The sequence below is a fragment of a genome, unplaced genomic scaffold (assembly GCF_019419815.1).
Source record: "Pyrus x bretschneideri cultivar Hongxiangsu unplaced genomic scaffold, Pyrus_bretschneideri_v1 Contig49, whole genome shotgun sequence".
NCBI lineage: Eukaryota > Viridiplantae > Streptophyta > Magnoliopsida > Rosales > Rosaceae > Pyrus > Pyrus x bretschneideri.
In genome coordinates this window covers 3,066,752-3,086,697 of record NW_025999786.1, presented here as the reverse complement: position 1 = coordinate 3,086,697, position 19,946 = coordinate 3,066,752, and the positions used below count along the sequence as shown (strand labels likewise).

General features: G+C 34.9%; 1 non-coding gene across 1 annotated transcript; it reads left to right on the top strand.

Annotated features, from left to right (window-relative positions):
• The first annotated feature begins 807 nt into the window (after positions 1–807).
• Positions 808–11,736, top strand: LOC103941035. The gene is made up of 7 exons (XR_007252387.1): positions 808–969; positions 1,087–1,143; positions 7,308–7,965; positions 8,147–8,296; positions 8,516–8,627; positions 9,938–10,467; positions 10,889–11,736. It is a non-coding gene; the product is annotated as an uncharacterized LOC103941035 (transcript).
• The last annotated feature ends 8,210 nt before the right edge of the window (positions 11,737–19,946 follow it).

Genomic DNA, 19,946 nt, shown 5'->3' with positions numbered 1-19,946 from the left:
TGCATCGCCAACCGATGTGTCTAATATATTATTTTGTATTTTAAGATATTAATTTTTATAATCTATACTATTATTAAGAAAATCCTCATTGCCAACTTTTTGCCCTTTTTTTCTTATTTTGCCTTTAGTTTTGAAACACAATATTTACATAAAGAGGTCAAAATAGTAATTTTGTATCTTTTGAACTTTTTTCCCTTTTTTCCTATTTTACCCTTACTTTTGATGCACAATATTTACATAATGAGGGCAAAATAGTACTTTTGTATCTTTTAAGAAAATGACAATCATATCCCTATTTTTCCTATTTTACCCTCACTTTTGATACACAATATTTACATAAGATAAAAAATATGCACTTATTAAAAGAAATTGTCCAACCATTTTTCATACAGGTACGTGAAAACATGATGTTTTTTGGATAGTTTGAATGAACTTAAGTGGTTGTGCTTGAGGAGAACGTGGGAGGAGGTGGGTGGTTGAAGAGGCTTTAATTATAAAGAAAAAATATGCATTTATTAAGAGAAATTGTCTCATCATTATTATTCCATACTCTTTTCAAAATTTTAAAAATTAATCACACTCCTTAATCAATAACAAAAACTAAAATGAAATTGTTCACACACACAAGATGTGTGCTCATCTGCTAGTAAATACTAAAAGAAATATAAATAGCTACACTTATACCAAGCATTTAATGCAAGGCTAGTCCAAAAACTAAAATAATTATTTGGCATATGCATTTTAAGCAGTGTTCTAAAAATCGATCTAGGTGCTTGATGGAGGAACCTTGACCCGATTTAGTCCAAAATGTTCATGTACGGCGGGGAAGATTTAGGCGGCCACCTAGGCGCTCTAGGCGGTCTGGGCAGTTCTAAGCGACTGTCTAGTTGGCTCTGCAACTCTTACGTAGGATCTGCAACGCCCAATCTCAAAGTGGAGCCTCGATTGAAATTCTGCAGCTCACCATTCGTGAGTAGAAGAGGAAAGAGAGAATGCAAAAAGAGAAAAACTCTTAACTTTTAAGGTATCAATCCACACCAGCACGATCTGGATTTGAGATCTAGTTCGACATTCTGATGACTGAAGGAAGAAGAAGAAGAAACGGAAAAACTCAAATGGGAAGAGTGTTCCGCTTTCCAACAGGTCAAAGTGTGATAATGATATGGGCTTTGGAAATCTTAGGTGGCATGACAGAGGTGGGGTGGAGGGGTCAGAAACACAGATGGGATATTATTTGGTTTTTAATCATTAATAAACCACCCACTATGTCTATGTGGGGTTTTTATCATTTCAAACAGCTTGGAATATATACATTATATATATATGTGTGTGTGTGTGTGTGTAATATATTTATATAAATTTATTGGGATAATGTTTTATTATTTTTTTCACTTAATAGAATCACACACACACACACACACACACACATATATATATATATATAATTTTTAATTAATTGTGTGCTTTTTTATTTTTTAGTTTCATGGTGGTATGCTTATGGAAATGGTGTACCTAATTTACAAAGGATGGATTGACTACAAGTTCATCCAATTGTGAAATGAATTGGAGAACTTTTGAGGGGATACATTAAAAAAAATAAAAAATAAACTAGATACAACAACGTTAAATTATTTAATCTATGTCCAATCCAATGCAAGGATCATGAACAAGAAGAATTTAGTCTACCATCCAAGAATAATTCTCATTATGATTATATGCTTACTATTTTTTAAATATTGAACTTGTTTGGTGGATGTACTTTGTGTATGCTTCTACTTCTATTTTTACATTTTATCATTCTTCTATTATCCATACAAGTAATGGCGAAGCCAGAAATTAGCAGGGGGAGGGGCAAATTCAAAAGAGTACAAAGTTCAAAAAAAGAGAAACAACCAAGTCTGTTTATATAGTAATAGCTTCCATAATTTATCAATACAAACAAGTTACATTAAAAACCCTTTTCAGTGAAGACATCACTGCCAGCATCTCCCGTTTTCATTTGAAAATATAGCAATAACGGCAAAATGGAGCATCTCTTGCTATATTTTACTCCAACCACTCATAAGTATCAAATCGATTATGTTGGCTTTCACTTGGAATGGAACGGAAAACAGCTATAAGGCTGCTATTGGTTGATTGAATGTTGTAGACTACAGCCAATCTGGGCACACATAAGGCAAAGAATTAGAAAGAGGGATTGTAAAACAAGATTCTAAAAGATGCTAGCGCTAATCGGGCGGCGGGTTAGGATATTGTGCGTAGGCAGGATCTAAGCAGATTAGACAGATTTAAGTAAATTTATAATATATTATATAAATTAATTAAATTTAAACACTTTTTTAACAAAATTATATTTAAACATCAACTAAAACGTTATTTTTAAAAAAGGTGAGAGTTGTAGGTACAAAATATATGGTGATCTTAAAAGAAATAAAAAGTGATATTGGGTTAAAGAGAGGGGAAAATGATATTTAGGTTAAGAAAGAGAAAAATAAAGGGATATAAAAAGTAATAAATAGAAGATGGGGGACTATTTAAAAGAAATGTGCAGTGATTAAGAAAATGATGGGACCATCTTAAATAAACCATGGAATTAAAATGGTTGTTAAGACCTCATCGTTTTCCTCGGGCACGACTGACTGTGCAAAAGAACTTTCAACTTCCGGCTTCTTCGTATACGCCCACCTAACCCCACCCAGCCCCGCCCAGACTTAAATAGCTCTGCTTAATCCATCCCTCCTAGTCTCGCCTAATGTGCTTTCCGATTAGGAAAGGGCTTCACGAATCACGACTTACAGGTTTTCCGACGGGAGCAGAGGGGCGGACCGTGGCTCCTGGGCTTCACTTCGGGCGAGGGGATGGCGGCCGCCCCTCCTTGTCCCTCTGTAGCTTCACCAGTGCATACAAGTATAGTTTTTTTAATTAAGTGTAAATAGGCACTTATTTACATGATATATAATAAATTTATATAAATATGCCTAGGCCGCCTAGTCGCCTAGGCTCTAGGCCCTTACCCGCCGCCCGACTAGAGTTTAGTGTTTTTTAGAACCTTCATTTTGAGGTGGCAGTTTTGACCAGTGTTCTAAAAATCGGACTAGGCGGCCACTTAGGTGGCGTCTAGGCGCTGGATGGCGGACCTTTGCAGCGATTATTATGAAATCGTTCAAAAAATTGAAAAGGCTATTAATCAGTGTCTGGGCGGCCTCTTAGTTTTGTAGCAAAAAAAATAATAATAATAATAAAACTCTTTACTAAAGACAAGAGAGATATCTATTGAAGAAGGAGAGAGAGATCTGCAATTTTGTTGTTGAAAGAAGAGAGAGAGAGCCGTCTGGAACTTCTTGAAACCATCGCCATCGGGGATCACCACTACACTGACCCACACAATTCAATTGATTTTTGGGTTGGGTTGGTCAGGATCTACGTTTGATGAAGATGAAGGCTTATTTGGTTGATGACAAGATGACACCCCAGGGAAAGGGTAGCTAGGTAAGGCTTGTTTAAACCAAGGGAGAAGCCAAGATAAGGGATGGAGACTTTGGAATTGACAGCATAAAGAAAAAGAAGATGCAGAGAAATTGGGTTTGGGTGTCAAAAATGAATAAAGAAAATTATTTGTTTAATAAATAACACTGCATTATTGGATGAAAATATAATAAATTAAGCAAAATATCAAGGAGTTGGTTGTCAAATCTTTTATCATCTTTTTGTTAGGGTTTTCTTTGTAAATATCTAAACATACAAGGTCTTTTTGAGTTCTGTGCTAATTTTATCAACTAGATATATTGGGTCGTGTCTTTTTGGGGCTTTTTTTTATTTGTTTATTTTTTTGGTAATTTGTAAGCTTTTTTATATGTAAAATGACACTTATGTGTACAATGTATAATAAATTTATCTAAATCTGCCTATGCCCCAATCTTCCGCCCAACTAGCGCCTAGCATTTTTTAGAACTTTGTTTTTGACGCCTCCCACCAAGCCTTCAATCCACATCAACTTTTGGGTAATAGGTTGGAATGAAATGAGATGCCATTTTTTACCATTACATTTGGAAATTTGAAGTATTGGTTGGAGATGCTCTTGTATTTGGTTTGTTAAGTCATATTCTCAATACACTAAAAAATCTTTAGTGACCAACACTAAAGGCTAGAATATCATCCGACCCTAAAAATAATAGAAGTCACCGGAAAAAGCAAGAATTAAAAGAAAAGGAAATGATGAGGATCAATGCTAACACACTTTACCACAAGGCTGGGAAGAACATAGCTAGTAGCTTTGGATCTTTTCAAAACTCTTTTTTTTTTCTTTTTTCTTTTTTTTCAGCTTTTGACATTATATAATTTGAATGCATCTAATTCTTTGATGTAAATTGCATATATAATTCTCTTAGAGAACTTTGCAGTTATTCTTTAACTTTGTTTCTTGATTAAGCAACGTACTATATGCTGCTTACCATCTAGCTAGCCTGATGGTGAATACTGTATAGAAAAAAAAGGGCCATAATATGGACTATAAAATGAAGCAAATGAGTCACATACAATACCATTGTGTAAATTGTACGAGAGAGAGATGGAAGAGAGGTGGAAGAGAGAGAGAAAGATATTAAACCTCTACGAAGTATGATGAACAAAGGTGGCGACTATGAAACTAAGAGAAGAACGAAGAGAGAGAGAGAGAGAGAGAGAGAGAAGGTAAATGATTTCTTTCAATTGTATTTTCCTTCAAGAGAGAGATGGAAGAGAGGTGGAAGAGAAAGAGAAAGATATTAAACCTTTGCAAAGTATGATGAACAAGGGTGGCGACTATGAAACTAAGAAAAGAACGAAGAGAGAGAGAGAGAGAGAGAGTAAATGATTTCTTTCAATCGTATTTTGCTTACAAAGAATGATCTCTAAAGTATTACACTTTGGATTATATAGTATTTCAGCCTTTTACACTATTACAAAAGTACCCTTTAACTGCCTATTCTTTTCACCACAATTCCAAATAACCTTACAACTAGCTCATCCACTCTATATTTGACAAGTGTCAACTATTACTCCCCTCTCAACCTCAGTGAATGATCAAGAAGTTGAGATTGCTTATAGAGTTGATGACTGACCATTCTCATGATTTAAGGATTCTGGATCATCAATGAGTCTTGTTGTTGAAACAGAACGTCCAAGTGATGTAGCAGTGCTTGAAGCTCCTAATGCCAGGTTGTGACAATGTTTGATAAACACTGGACTGTGTAAACCGTTTGTTAGAATATCAACAACCTAATCCTCAGTGGGAATATATTGAACTATAATATCTTTCTTTTGAACCTTTTCTCGAACAAAATGATAATAAGTATCCAAGTGTTTTATCTTTGAATGAAACACTGGATTCGAACAGATTGCCAATGCAAACAAGTTATCACAGTGTAGACAAGGAGGAGACAATAGCACCTGATGAGTATCTTTGAGAATAGACCGAATCCAAAACACATCAGCAACACAATGAGCTAGTGCTTTGTATTATGCTTCTGTAGAACTTCGAGATACTATGGATTGTTTCTTAGATTGCCATGATATTGGATTGTTTCCTAGAAAGATAACATAGCATGTGGTAGATCTCCTTGAGTTGATATCTGCAGCCCAGTTAGAATTTGAGTATGCATTTATAGAAAAGTCTGTGGATTTTGTGTATCTCAAACCACATGTAATTATGCCTTGTAAATACCTCAAAATTCATTTTACCAAGTGAAAATGCATCTCAGTGGGATTTGTCATATACTGGCACACCAAATTGACAGAATGAGCTATGTCAAGCCTTGTAAAGGTCAAGTATTGCAATGCACCTACTATGCTTCTGTATTGAGTAGGATCAGTCATAGGCACTCTTTCTGTAGTATGTAGCTGAGTATGTGGTTTGGAAGGTGTGGATGTGTGTTTGCAATGATCTATACCAGCTTTATGCAACAAGTCCTTTGCATACTTAGACTGATTAACAAACAAAGAACCATCTTCTTGATACTGTATTTGCAAACCAAGGAAGTTAGTCTACCCATATCTTTCAAATCAAATACTTCTGCAAGATCATGTACCACTTGTTGAATTTTTTACTCACTTGAACCAATTAAGATAATGTTATCCACATAGAATAGGAGTATAATCACATCCTGTTATCAGTTCTTATAAACAAACTTGTATCTGAGAGAGAGAAGCTTTGAATCCTAGAGATGGCAGATAACTAGTGAACATAGAATTCCAAGTTCTTGGAGTTTGTTTAAGACCATACAAGGACTTAACCAATTTGCAGACATAACTTGGATGCTTTGGATCAATAAACCCTTGAGATTGCTTCATATATACATCTTTTTCCAGATCACCATGCAAAAATGCATTTTTAACATCCAATTGTTTTAAAGGCCATCCAAATTGATTCGCCCCTAAAAAATAATAGGAGTCACCAGAAAAAACAAGAATTAAAAGAAAAAGAATCAATGGGAGTAGTTCTAGTGTTGTTAGACCCCGTTGGTGGCAATTTAATCCCCTAAGCGAATAGTAACTACCTTTAATGAATAATAATTATCCAAGTGCATCTACACCTCTAAATTAAATACTCTAGGCAATTCGTATTAAAATATTTTTATTTTATTTTTAAGTTTGGATAATAATAAAAGATTGATTGAAAGTAATTGAAAATATTAAAATGTGGTATAAGGTGGAATAACGTGGTTAAGTATTTGCCAAAAAAAAAATTATAATTTTTTTATATTTTTTTGTATTTTTAATTAACTTGTTTATAATTTTTTTGTATTTTAATTAATTTTTATAATTTTTTAATAGTGACTGACGTCATCGTTACTTCACATAATTTATGAGCTAGGCTAGGCAATTCTGGCCTAGGGCACTAACTGGGCTACTGGAGGGCTGGAGGAGATTTTGGTGGGGAGAGGGGATTTAATCCACTAGGCTGGAAGTGCTATGAGGATCAATGCTTAAATCACTTTATCACAAATTACGTAGTATCACGCTGGAAGTGCTATGAGGATCGATGCTAACACACTTTAGAGGAAGACAGCTGGTAGCTTTCGATCTTTTCAAAACTCTCTTTTTTCATATCACGCTGGAAGTGCTATGAGGATCGATGCTAACACACTTTAGAGGAAGACAGCTGGTAGCTTTCGATCTTTACAAAACTCTCTTTTTTCAGCTTTTGACATTACATAATTTGAAAGCATCTAATTCTATGATGCAAATTGCATATATAATTCTCTTAGAGAACTTTGTAGTTATTCTTTAACTTTGTTTCTTGATTAAGCAACGTACCTATGTGAAAATAGAAATATGGAATAGAGAAAGAAAGAGAGGTTGGAGAAGAGAGAGAAGAAGATGAGAAAATAGAAAGAGCGGGAGAGGCCCTGAGTCGATCAAAAAGGCCATATAAATGGGCCATGCACGACAACTGGGAACCCCTGAAACAATACTATAAGAGAAACTGGGAAGAGGTTTTCATTCCATTGACAACGAACGACGACACTGTACTTCACGTCGTAGCCTATGCCGGGCGGAGCGACGTGCTCGAGTTCTTGATTTCACTTGTGACAACTGCGACCAATGACCCTAGAAAGTTACGGCATGCCTTGGTGCTGGAGAATGGCCACGGGAACACCATCCTCCATGAGGTGGTGGCGTCGGGAAACCTAAAAGCGGCAATGCTGTTGGTAAGCCACGATAACAGCGTTAGGAGTGAGCTAATTGCTAGACAGGATGTTGATCAAACCAATGAGTACGAGCGGGATGTTATTGATGCTAGGTCTAGAAGTATTGTGGAGATTGAGAACAAGCTAGGAGAAACGCCCATCTACAGGGCAGCTTCTTACGGTCACACAAAATTGATCGACTTTTTCCACAAACAATATGTGAATACAGAGCGCCACTTCACCAGATCTGTTGATCGCATGTCCGTTCTTCATATCGCTGTCATTAACCAACATTTTGGTCTCTCTCTCTCTCTCCTCCCCATCATTCAAAATAGCATTATTCATCAAAGTTAGACAATAATTAATATATAATATAGTTAGGGCTTGTTTATATTGGTGGGGCTCCTTCAAGGCGTATGTTATTTAGAGTTTGAGCAAGTGTTTGACTTTTGTGTTTCCACTTTTCATAAATAATGCAGACACTGCTGTTTGGCTACTGAAAAAGTACCCATTTCTTGCAAAAACAAGGGAAGACGATGGTTTCACAAGCCTTCAATTGCTAGCCCAGATGCCATCTGCCTTCCAAGTCTACAATCGCGAAAGCTTATGGAAGATGCTTATTCATAAATGTACGTATCTATACGCTTACATTAAACACAATAATGTGTATGGTAACTAACAATAATTATAAAAAATAAAAAATAAAAGCTCCCTTTCTTTCTAATCTCTTTTAAATAACTATACTAATTACCTGTACTCTAGTGAAAATACTTGTTTTACTCCTACTAACGGAGTGCAAGAGAAGAATTTACAGTGCTTCCCTTTTCATCTTAACTATATATATTCAGGCCTCTCTGAAGATGATAGTGTTGATGGGGACCGCACCAAATCAAAACGGTGATATAGAGAGCAGATGGATTCCACAGCTTCCCACATCTTGCTTGTCGAAGAAGCTCACAAGTAAATAAAACTCAAACCTCGAATATAGAAATCGACGTATTTATTATTGTCTTTTGTTGTTTTGCTCCTGTGAACTTTATGTTTTGTTCAATTCTGAATTATATAGACTAAATGATCAACATGTAAGAATTGTAAGAATAAATCTGACCTTTACAAATCAAAGAAGATGAAGTTATAATCAACTTCAATAGTAAGCTTTTTCTCCTTGCTAGATAAAAACCAAACAAGTCCCTACAATTTATAATGAGCATTTTTTTTTTTTTTTTTGTGAGAGAAGTGACTACAATTTATATTGACAAACAATATATCCCTACAATTCTCCTCAGAATCTTGGTAGGAAACCAAGATTGTCTCCCATATTTAATATAAGTGAGTAATTTAGGATCAAATTCCTAGTTTCAATTCTTTATTAACTAGGACATCCAAACCTAATTAGACTAGTACATCCAACCAATTTGAACTCAAATGGCTGACCAATATATATCTACACTTATAGCTCATATTGTAACAGAACATATGTGTTCATACCTCTCCAATCATACTCCGTATTTATAAATAAAATAAAATAAAAAAATTGCTTCAAAAGACTATGAACCAATAGAAATGTAATTTTTATTTCAAATATTAAGAACATAGTAGTAGTTAACGTTACTAGTCATTAGGAGCTTCTTTTTCCCTTTCCATATTTAAGAGTTACTGGAGGATTTGCTATCTTAGGAGCATGATTGGTAATTGAAGATGAATTTTGTAACTATCGCTAAATTTTAGCAAGGAACACATTGGAGCTCTTGTTACAAAGTGAAACTGTTACTAGCCTCTTTAATAATCATTTCATCTTCAACTTTAGTTTTCATTGCATTAGAAATAGAGGAGACCTGCACAGAAATGTGGGAAATAGAATAGCAGAGGAAGGATAAGAAGAGATGCAGAACCATAGGATAAGGAAAGAAGTTAAAGAAAAAACATTATTGGAGTACCATCTTATTTGACAAGTAATGCATATAATTAATATCTAATGAGAGAAATTCATTAATTAACGTAACATTTACACATTACTTGCCACATTAAATGATATACAAATATGATACAAAAATCTGATCATTTCCCAAAATTATTTTAAAGTTCTTTTCAGTACTTAAGCCTTAAAATATGGAACCTGATGGGGTCCCGATACAACCTTAATCATAAAAATCTCAAACGCAGGAAAAATCCGGAAAACAGGAAAAAAAAATCACTATGCATGCGTCATGGTAAAACAAAGTTAACTATAATTTTAATTCCTATATATATGCCTAATCAATCATACACAGGATGGCCTCGAGTCTTTTCGATCTTGAAGCAAATAAAAAATGAAAAAACACTGTCGGAGCTCACTCAGCTGCTCGTGGAGAAAGACTATTCGTGGGTAGAAAGTAAGAAACCAAAGAAAGACAAGACAATTTCCTTGGTGTCCTCACAGAAAGATATTGCTGCTATTTGTGGTGATGGAAGAGAAACAAAAAAATCTACTATTTATAACTACACCCCACTGCTTATAGCAACTAGCACCGGAATATTACCTCTTGTGAAAAGGATATATGAGGTACATCCTCTGGCGATTGAGGCGCACGATATCGGCAGTCAACAAAACATTTTGCATATGTCGATTAAGCATCGTCAGTTGCAGATATTTAGGCTTGTGAAGAGAAGCAGAGCGATAACTTGGAGGTTAACTTCGAGGATTGACAGTGATGGAAATACCATATTGCATCGAGCTGCAGATATGGCAAATTACTCTCCTGACACTCAACGTGTAAGTGGTCCTGCGTTGCAATTGCAAGAAGAATTACGTTGGATGGTGGTGAGTGATTCTGGCCTCAATTATGTTCTCTCTCACATTTTTTTAATACAAGTGATATTTTTACATTAACTTCATCAATATATTACACTACAGAAAGAGAAATTCAAACTTGGGGAAAGAGGTGGGAGGACACTGCACTACTTAAACATTCTCTCATTTTAAATTAACTATTATTCATCTTGGGCATACATAGTTTAATCTGAATTACCAAAATTACGGGACATTGCATAATTTTGTTGCAAATAATTAATTGAATATTAATATGAGGCATCTAAAATCTAATGGGTCTTCTCTTAAAAAAAATTAAAATTTCAAAAAGGAAACCATTTTGGTGCCTTTTTTCGTTCATATTGGAAACAAAATAGACTAAGAATTGAAATGGTTAATTCATACATTAATAGTTTTACCATTTTGTCGGTAGCGCGTGGGAAAGATAACGCCACCTCATTATAGCATGCACCGCAACAACAAGGGTGTGACAGCAGAGGAGCTCTTCAATAGTGAGCATGAAAACCTAGTTCATTCGGCACAAACATGGATAAAGGACACTGCTCAGTCATGCTCGACCGTGGCAGCTCTAGTGGCCACTGTGGTCTTTGCAGCCGCCTACACTGCTCCCGGGGGTTACAATTCAGGCGGTGTTCCTGTTCTCCGACATTCTCCTTTGTTCAGTACCTTTATCATCACAGGCGTTGTCTCGCTCATCAGCTCATTGTCTTCTCTCGTCACGTTTCTCTCGATCTTGACATCTCCATTTGAGTACAAAAACTTCCATCATTCTCTTCCGCTCAGGCTGCATTTAGGATTTGCCTTTCTTTTCTTCTCGCTAGTGACGGCCATGCTTGCGTTCACTGCTACAGTTGTGCTCTTGATTCATCTCAACGAGAAATTGACATGGTCTCAAGTTTACGTTGCTGCGTTTCTTCCTGTGTCTGTATTTGGTATGCAGCTTCCCTTGTATGCGGGATTTTCTCATGCTTTGATATTTCTATTTAAGAAAGTTAAGAAGTTTATAGTAAAGGAAACCCTCAATCAGTAAGGGTTTTATTGAATGTTGATTTGTGTGTTGTAAGTCCAAACCAAAATAAATACCAATAATTACAAATTGGTCAGATAGTGGACGATTGACTTTACAGCTTTTTTTTAAATTAATTTTTAGCTAGCATGTTTTTCACCATTTACATATGTAGCAGATATCTTTGATTTGGGATCTCTATTCAACAACTAGAATTGTAATCTATATTCAATAATCAGAGTGTGTTTTTTTTTTTTCTCAAATAGTTGTTACTCCCTTTATTTCAGTTTTTAATTTTTCTGAAAGTGTTAATGAGAGGTGTGAAATATATAATTTGTAAATTTATCGCCGATATTAATTTGATAATAGTTGATAGACCAAATTGTCAAAGCAGTTTTGGGAAGAAGATGTACTTGTACTTGTTTGGTGCATTCACTGAACCAGTGCTCAACAAAGAGTTTTAAGGGCAAAACACCCCAAGGAGCAAGGAGTGGATAAAAAATAATGTTGTACACCTAAGATACCATTTGATAACCATTTTGTTTTCAGTTTTTTATTTTCAATTCACTTTTCTGAAACTCAAATCTTGTTTGATAACTACTTTCAGTTTTCAAAAAAAAAAAAAAAAACTAAAAACCGAAAAGTAAAAACTCAAGGTCAAATTTTGAAAACTCAAGAAAGTAGTTTCAGTTTTCATTTTTCTGAATATTGAAAATAGTTAGCAAACAAAATTTTAGTTTTCAGTTTTTAAAAAAGAGAAAACAAAAACTAAAAACAAAGCGGTTATCAAATGACCTCCAAGAAAGTAGTTTTTGGTTTTTGGTTTTTCAAAAACTTAAAATAGTTACCAAATAAGATTTCAGCTTTTAGTTTTAAAAAAATAAAAAAAAGTGAAAACAAACACTAAAAACTAAAGACGAAATGGTTATAAAAAAAAGTTTGATGACAATGGCAAAATGTCTGTGTTGGGCGATAGCTATATTGCTATCCGCATGTCGACCCCAGTTAAGAGAATTATACTCAATATCGGAAGGCTCTACTCTATGCTATTATCATTCTGTTTTTACTTTTTCATTTTCACTTTTGTAATTAGAGAGAACTATAGAGGAGGAGATGCGTAAGGATCACACTCTTTTAATAAAGGAGTTGTTCTAAGACTAAACATAGTTGTCTTTCTCTCTGTAAGATAAGGGTGTTTTTAGAGAAAAATAAGGGATTTGTTAATCATTAGTTTCCCTCTATATACACTTACTTTTATCTCTAATATGGAAACCACCATTAGTGTTATTGTCTCGTGACATTTTCTACATTTAAAAGTGAGACGTTTCATATTTATTTCATTTGAATGATGAGTTTAATATCTTATTATTATGATATACTCACTATGTTCCTTAGCTCAACTCTATCGCATTTTTTAATACAATTTCTAACCCTTTAGAATGAAATATAGTTCTATAAAAATACAAGAAATCAATATTAAAAATTAAAAACGAAATGGTTATCAGGCCCGAAATGTATGAATATCAAATTTAATTATTAAATTAACCTTTTTGGTACTATCAAATTCTTATAGTGTTAAACAGATTTTGTCCTTGGGCTTTTCCCATTCACTAATTTAGGCTATGCAATCATATTTTTAAAAATTCATTTATGAATTTTCTCTGTTACCATAGATATGTAACTTTGTCAAATTTGTGTCAAAGAATGCAGGTGACTAAGGTTTTTATGGCTACTTTGGGGTTGTACTTTTTTCAAAACTATTTCTGATATACTATGAGAATAAATTAGTTGTGAAATAAAGTAGGTAAGTGTTTACTAAACTGTACTGCTAGATGGGGGTAGGATTGTCAATATAAAGGTTTCATTAACAGATGCCTTCAATAAAGAAAAGCACTTTTTTGAGAAGCTTGTGTAAAGCTATTTTTGCTTTCAGCTGTTTTGGATCCATAATTTTGAAAAAGAAAAATACAGTTTTTATTCCATTTACCAAACACAATTAGAACCCCAACTTTTTTAAGAAGTTGCTTTAAAAAAAATTAAATAATTTCAAACCAGCCTTGCTTTAAAAAAATTTAAATAATTTCAAACCAGCCCTTAGCCGTACATTATGGTTTACGTTTTTAAGATTAATTTAATACCCCTAAGGTTGTGGAACAATTTTTCCTGGTCATGTGTGCATCCGATCCGATGATGGACATGTTTTACTTCAGGAACAAAGTGATCAAATGGTATAAAGGACGTAAGTTAGCGATAAGATAAGCATATAACATCAAAAGGTATTTTACTTAATTATATACAACAATTCTTCTTATTTTTTTTCTTTCTTTAGATCATTACATATATAGCTCTTTTTCCTTTTTTGCATTCAACCAACAAAAGAACAACCACTGAATTAAAAGAAAGAAAATACTAAAAACGATGAGACAATAAAATATATAATTCATAATAGATGAGAAAATACTGATACAATGAATTAAAAACGATGAGACACAAAAAAAAAAAATCGACCATAAAAACAAACAATACTAGAAAACTGAGATACTATTTATTTCTGATTTTTTTTATATGAATTATTTCTTATTTTCTGCATTAAACAAGTAGAGAAGCAATTTCTAGGTTTTGGTAATGTCATAAGGAAGCCATATACCATTTCTTGGACTTCCTCTAACGTTACCATTACGTGACATTCATATCCCATGCATATCGTTTTTGAAGCCTCCTATTTTTCTCATCATCTTTTCCTCGTCTTCACCCTCATGAGGAGAGAAAGAACGTGTTGGAAGATCTAGGTCCGGCTCGAAATGCTCGATCAGTTTTCGAGATTGTTCTGTTACTTGACCGGAATGCCACATTGTTGGCTTGTTGTCGTGTGGACCACGGAAAATGACGACGGCATTCACACAGCACACGGTGGTCAGCTCTCTCACTTTCTTCAGTCGCCTTCTTTTCCTCTTTTGGAACATGATAGTCCTATCACTTTCTACCCATGCTACTTTCACCTTCTTCCTAAACATTGTTGTTTTCTGGTTTAAGAATTAAGCTGCCTATACACACTTGTTTTTCTAGGCTTAAGCTCTATATACTCTGTGTACAACTCAAGAGAATATATATATATATATATATATATATATATAGCACGATAGAGATAAGACTCCTCCACAAAATTGGAAATAAAATCAACGCAATCAAGGACCATACCAATTTTTGTTCTTAAAATTGTTTTTTATTCGATGAACAGGGGAAGGGGATTCGAACTTAGACCTCTTCCAATACTGTAAAGACAAATATTACTAACAACTTTGGTCATTAAATTGCTTGATTTATTTTGGTTTCAGTCACCGCGGATGGGGGCGTCGAACTTGGATCACTTCCCTTAATGGAAATAAAATGCCAACAACTTTCCACCTTTGGTCATTAAATTTTTTGTTGTATTCCCTTTTAACAAAAAAGGAGTTGAACTCAGACCTATTTTAACATTGTAAAGATAAATACTACTAGTTTCACAAAGCTTACGGAATTTTACTACTTAGAAAGCGTAATGTTTATATCTCATTTCATAGAATTTTACATGTTGACTGTCAATTTCACAAAAAGATTAAAAGAATAAAAGAGTAAAGTACTAAATATTGAAATTGATGGTCAAAAAGTGCTTAAAATGCGGGCCAAGTCTATGCCACATCAATACGTAATGTTTAATAATACGATGAAATTGGAAGAGAGGTTAAATTGGTATAATTCTGAAACCATGCGGTGTAAAATGCAAAAATTAAAACCTCACGGCTTATTTGCAAAATAGCCCCAAACCTTGTGATGTAAAATATAGTTAACCCTAAAAACTAACTGTGCAAAAGAAAATGATTCAAAAAACCATGGAGTTGACACATGGACTTTTATCTGCAAATAACGAGAACAATCTTATCCAATTGGCGTGGCCCACATTTGATTCACGCGTGGTTCAACCATCAAGAAGACCTGCGATGCTGATTACAAATTTCCCAAACTCCTTTGCTCTTGATAAGGATATAAGGCAAGAGAATTTAAAGTAGAATTAATAACTAGTTTCTACGTTTAAACTTTCCTCATCGAAGACTTATTCCTTTAAACAAGAAAGTCCAATAAATCCTATCAAGAACTATCCAAGATAAGCCCTAGGATATTATTAATTAAGTTTAAGAATATATACAAAGATTATCCTCAGTACTATCATGACACAAGTTCAACTTTATCATCTGATAACACACCTTGGCCAACTGGAAGTCGGCACTTGACATAGAATACCCTACACATGTGGCTAGCCATGCTCCTATAAATACCCTATTCTTCTCAAGTGACTTAAAAGTTACTTTGCTCCTATAAATACCTGAATCTAGTGGTGGGTTCTAAACACTGAAAAAAAAGGGACCGAACACCGAATGTCACATCCCGACCCGGGGTCCACCACATCCCGGGCCCGTTCCACCACTGTAGCACGATATTGTCCGCTTTGGGCCCCGACCACGCTTTGTCACATCCTGACCCGAGCCCCACCACATCTCGGGCCCGCTCCACCACCGTAGCACGATATTGTCAGCTTTGAGCCTCAACCACGCCCTCACGGTTTTGTTTCTGGGAATTCACACAAGAACTTCCCAATGGGTCACCCATCATGGGAGTGCTCTCGCGCGCTACTCGCTTAATTTCGGAGTTCCCATGGAACCCGAAACCAATGAGCTCCCAAAAGGCCTCTTGCTAGGTAGGGATGGGAATATACATATAAGGATCATTCCCCTGGGTGATGTGGGATCTTACAATCCACCCCCCTTAGGGGCCCGACGTCCTCGTTGGCACACCACGGCTAGGGTTAGGCTCTGATACCAAATTGTCACATCTTGACCCAGGGCCCACTCCACCACCGTAGCACGATATTGTCCACTTTGGGCCCCAACCACGCCTTCACGATTTTGTTTCTGGGAACTCACACGAGAACTTCCCAGTGGATCACCCATCATGGGGGTGCTCTCGCGCGCTACTCGCTTAACTTTGGAGTTCCCATGGAACCCGAAGCCAGTGAGCTCCCAAAAGGCCTCGTACTAGGTAGGGACAGGAATATACATATAAAAATCACTCCCTCGGGCGACGTGGGATCTTACACCGAACAAAAAATGAAAAAATCAAAATAAAAAAAAGGGAACCGAACCGAAATCTTTTTGTTCGATTTCGATTTCAAGGGTTCAGAAACTAAACCGAACCAAATTATTATATATTTATTTTTTATTTTTTGTATTTTAACTTTTAAGCCCAATTCCAAGCCCAATTCCAACCCAATTTATAAGCCCAATTATAAACCCTAGCACTGTCCTTTTTTTTTTTTTTGTTCATATTTTTTAATTTTTGTATTTTAATTTTCAAGTCTAATTCCCACCCCAATTCCAACCCCAATCTCCAAGCCCAATTCCAACTCAATTATAAACCCTAGCACTATTCTTTTTTTTTCTTTTTTTCTTTTTTTTTTTTTTTTTGCTTAGAGAGCCGCATGCCTTCCCTTCTCCTCATCTCCATTCTTTTTTTTTTTTTTTTTTGTCCCTCTTTCTTCTTCTTTTCCCTCTCCCTAGACCTCAGCCACATTGTCTTCTCTCCCTCTTCTTTTATTTTTTTTTTCTTCCTCTTCTTTCTTTTTTTTCCCTAGACCCCACATCTTCTTTCTTCTCACCCTAATTTCGAATCTCACCCACCGACTCTATCCTCCCCGGAATTCCAGAGCTCTATTTCTACGCTTCCTACTTGATCTCTAGCAGATTAACTTCGTCTGTAGCTCCTGACGCCGACACCATAGCCGATTCTACCAAGTGGTGACTCGCAAATTTATTCAAAGATTTATATGTGGAATTTGAATTTAGATTTCTCAAATTTTCATATGATTTTATGTAACATCCCACATCACCCAGGGGAGTGGATCATGTAAGCCTTATATGTATATTCTCATCTCTACGTAGCACGAGGCCTTTTGGGAGCTCACTGGCTTCGGGTTCCATTGGAACTCCAAAGTTAAGTGAGTTCACGCGAGAGCAATCCCAAGATGGGTGACCCACTGGGAAGTTCTCGTGTGAGTTCCCAGAAACAAAACCATAAGGGCGTGGTCAGGGCCCAAAGCGGACAATATAGTATTACAGTGAAGTCGACCCCGAGATGTGGTCGGGTCGGGATGTGACATTTTTGGTCTTCCTAATCGAAAATTATGCATGCATGCTTAGATTTGTGGAAAATTAAATTTCTGGGACTTGTTTTTGGTTGATTAGATAGAGATACACTTCTTTATGAAAGATTTTCGTGATATGAAAATTAGTATTCTAAAACTTAGATGAAATCTAGATTATGGACTTTTTCAATGATTGAATTTGAAAATTCATTAAGTCAGTTTATTGATTTTGTTCTGCAATCCATGTATCTGGAAACAAACTGATTTATTCTTCAACCAAAAAAAGTTGTAGAAGGAAAAATAAATAAATAAATAAAAGTACCAAACTGAAACCTAACCAGAAAAAACCGAAACTGAAGTTGAACCGAACTGAAAAAAATCGAAAGGAAACTGAACCGAAAAGTAATTTCGGTTTGGTTTCCGATTTCGGCCAAAAACCAAACCAAACAGAACCAAACCCACCCCTACCCGAATCTACCTACTTCGCATTTTAGTACAATTTCTAACCCTTTAGAATGAAATATAGTTCTATAAAAATACAAGAAATCAATATTAAAAACTAGAAATGAAATGATTATGGATGAATATCAATTTAGTTATTAGATTAAACATTTTGAAACTATCAAATTATTATAGGGTTAAATACATTTTGTCCTTAGGTTTTTCCCCATTCACTAATTTAGTCTATGTAATCATTTTTTTTTTTTTTGAAAAGACTATGCAATCATATTTTAACAAATTCATCTTTAATTTTCTTTGTTACCATTAATGGTTTTTAGCCGCACATTATGGACGTATTTTTCTTTAGGACCAAAGTGATTAATGACTCTTTTGGAAATGTATTTAAAATGACTGAAAGTGTTTATAGAGAAATTGTTTTTTGATTTCAAAAACATTTGAAGTGTTTCTTGCATCACTAGACCATAATACTAAGTGGCTATAAATGACGTATATTAGCAAGAAGATAAGCATATATATATAATGGGTTAATTACACTAACACCCCCTGAAGTTTATCGATTTTTCACAAAACTCCCGCATATTTGAAGCATTACACTAACACCCCACTCACGTTTTAATTCACTTTCACATAACCCCTTCAGTCAAAATTTTGCTAATAAATGGACAACTTTACCCTTGTAACAAATTAATTAAATAATAAAAAAATACATTAGAAAAATAAATTAAAAATAAATAAATTAAACATTAAAAATAAATTAAAATGAAATAAATAAAATGCAAACCTTTATCAAGTTACTGTTAGTAAAAACATCAGACTGGCATTGCGAGAGAGTCTTCATCAGGTTAAGAATAGAAAATGCTTCACAGTCAAATTGTTTAGACAAAGATGAAAATTTTCTTAATTTTTCTTTAGATTAAGGACAAAAACCTCAAGAGCATAAAGACACTGTTTCTTCTCAATGGCATCGGACAGGGCCTCGGTGACAGTGTTGACCTAGGCCTTGGCATTGTTCTTCCGATCCACCTTATTCTTCTCATTTTTCAAAGAGGAACAAGTGGAGATCAAGCTGAAAGAGCGAAGGTTTTCTGTAAGTCATCGAAGTTGATGTATCTAAGACGCCCGGGAACTCATCTCTCTCCCAGTGGAGTTTTTGTTGAGAGGAAGAAGATGCGGGATGAGAAAGAGAATGAGAGAAAGATTGAAGAAGCCATGGATGGCTTTGGCCTGCAAAATTGTTAAAGCAGTGACAGGGTAGTGAGTAGTGAGGGTGGGGCAAGGGAGAGGAAAAGGGTGAAGGTGGCAATGGTGGGACAACGAGAAAGGAAAACGTCGGGGAGTGGAATTGGGGAAGGCGTTTAGGTTTACTCTTTTTTTTTTCTTTTTCTATTTTTAAAATTTTAATTTATTCTTTTAATGTTTAATTAAATTTTCAATGTTTAATTCATTTTTAATGTTTTTTTACTAACATATTTCTATTTAATTAATTAGTTATAAGGGTAAAGTTGTCAATTTATCAGTAGAACTTTGACTGAAGGGGTTATTTGAAAGTGAATTAAAACGTGACGGGGTGTTAGTGTAATATCTCAAATGCGAGAGGGTTTTGTGAAAACTCGATAAACCTCAGGGGGTGTTAATGTAATTAACCCACATATAACCTGAAAAGCTATTTTACTTAATTACATACAGAACTATATTTTTCCTTCTTTAGATCATTCCATATATACCCCTATTTCCATTTTAGCATAAAACGAATGAAAAAGTACTGATACATGAATTAAAAACAATAACCAGAAAAAAAAAAGAAAAAAAAATTAACGATAACAACAA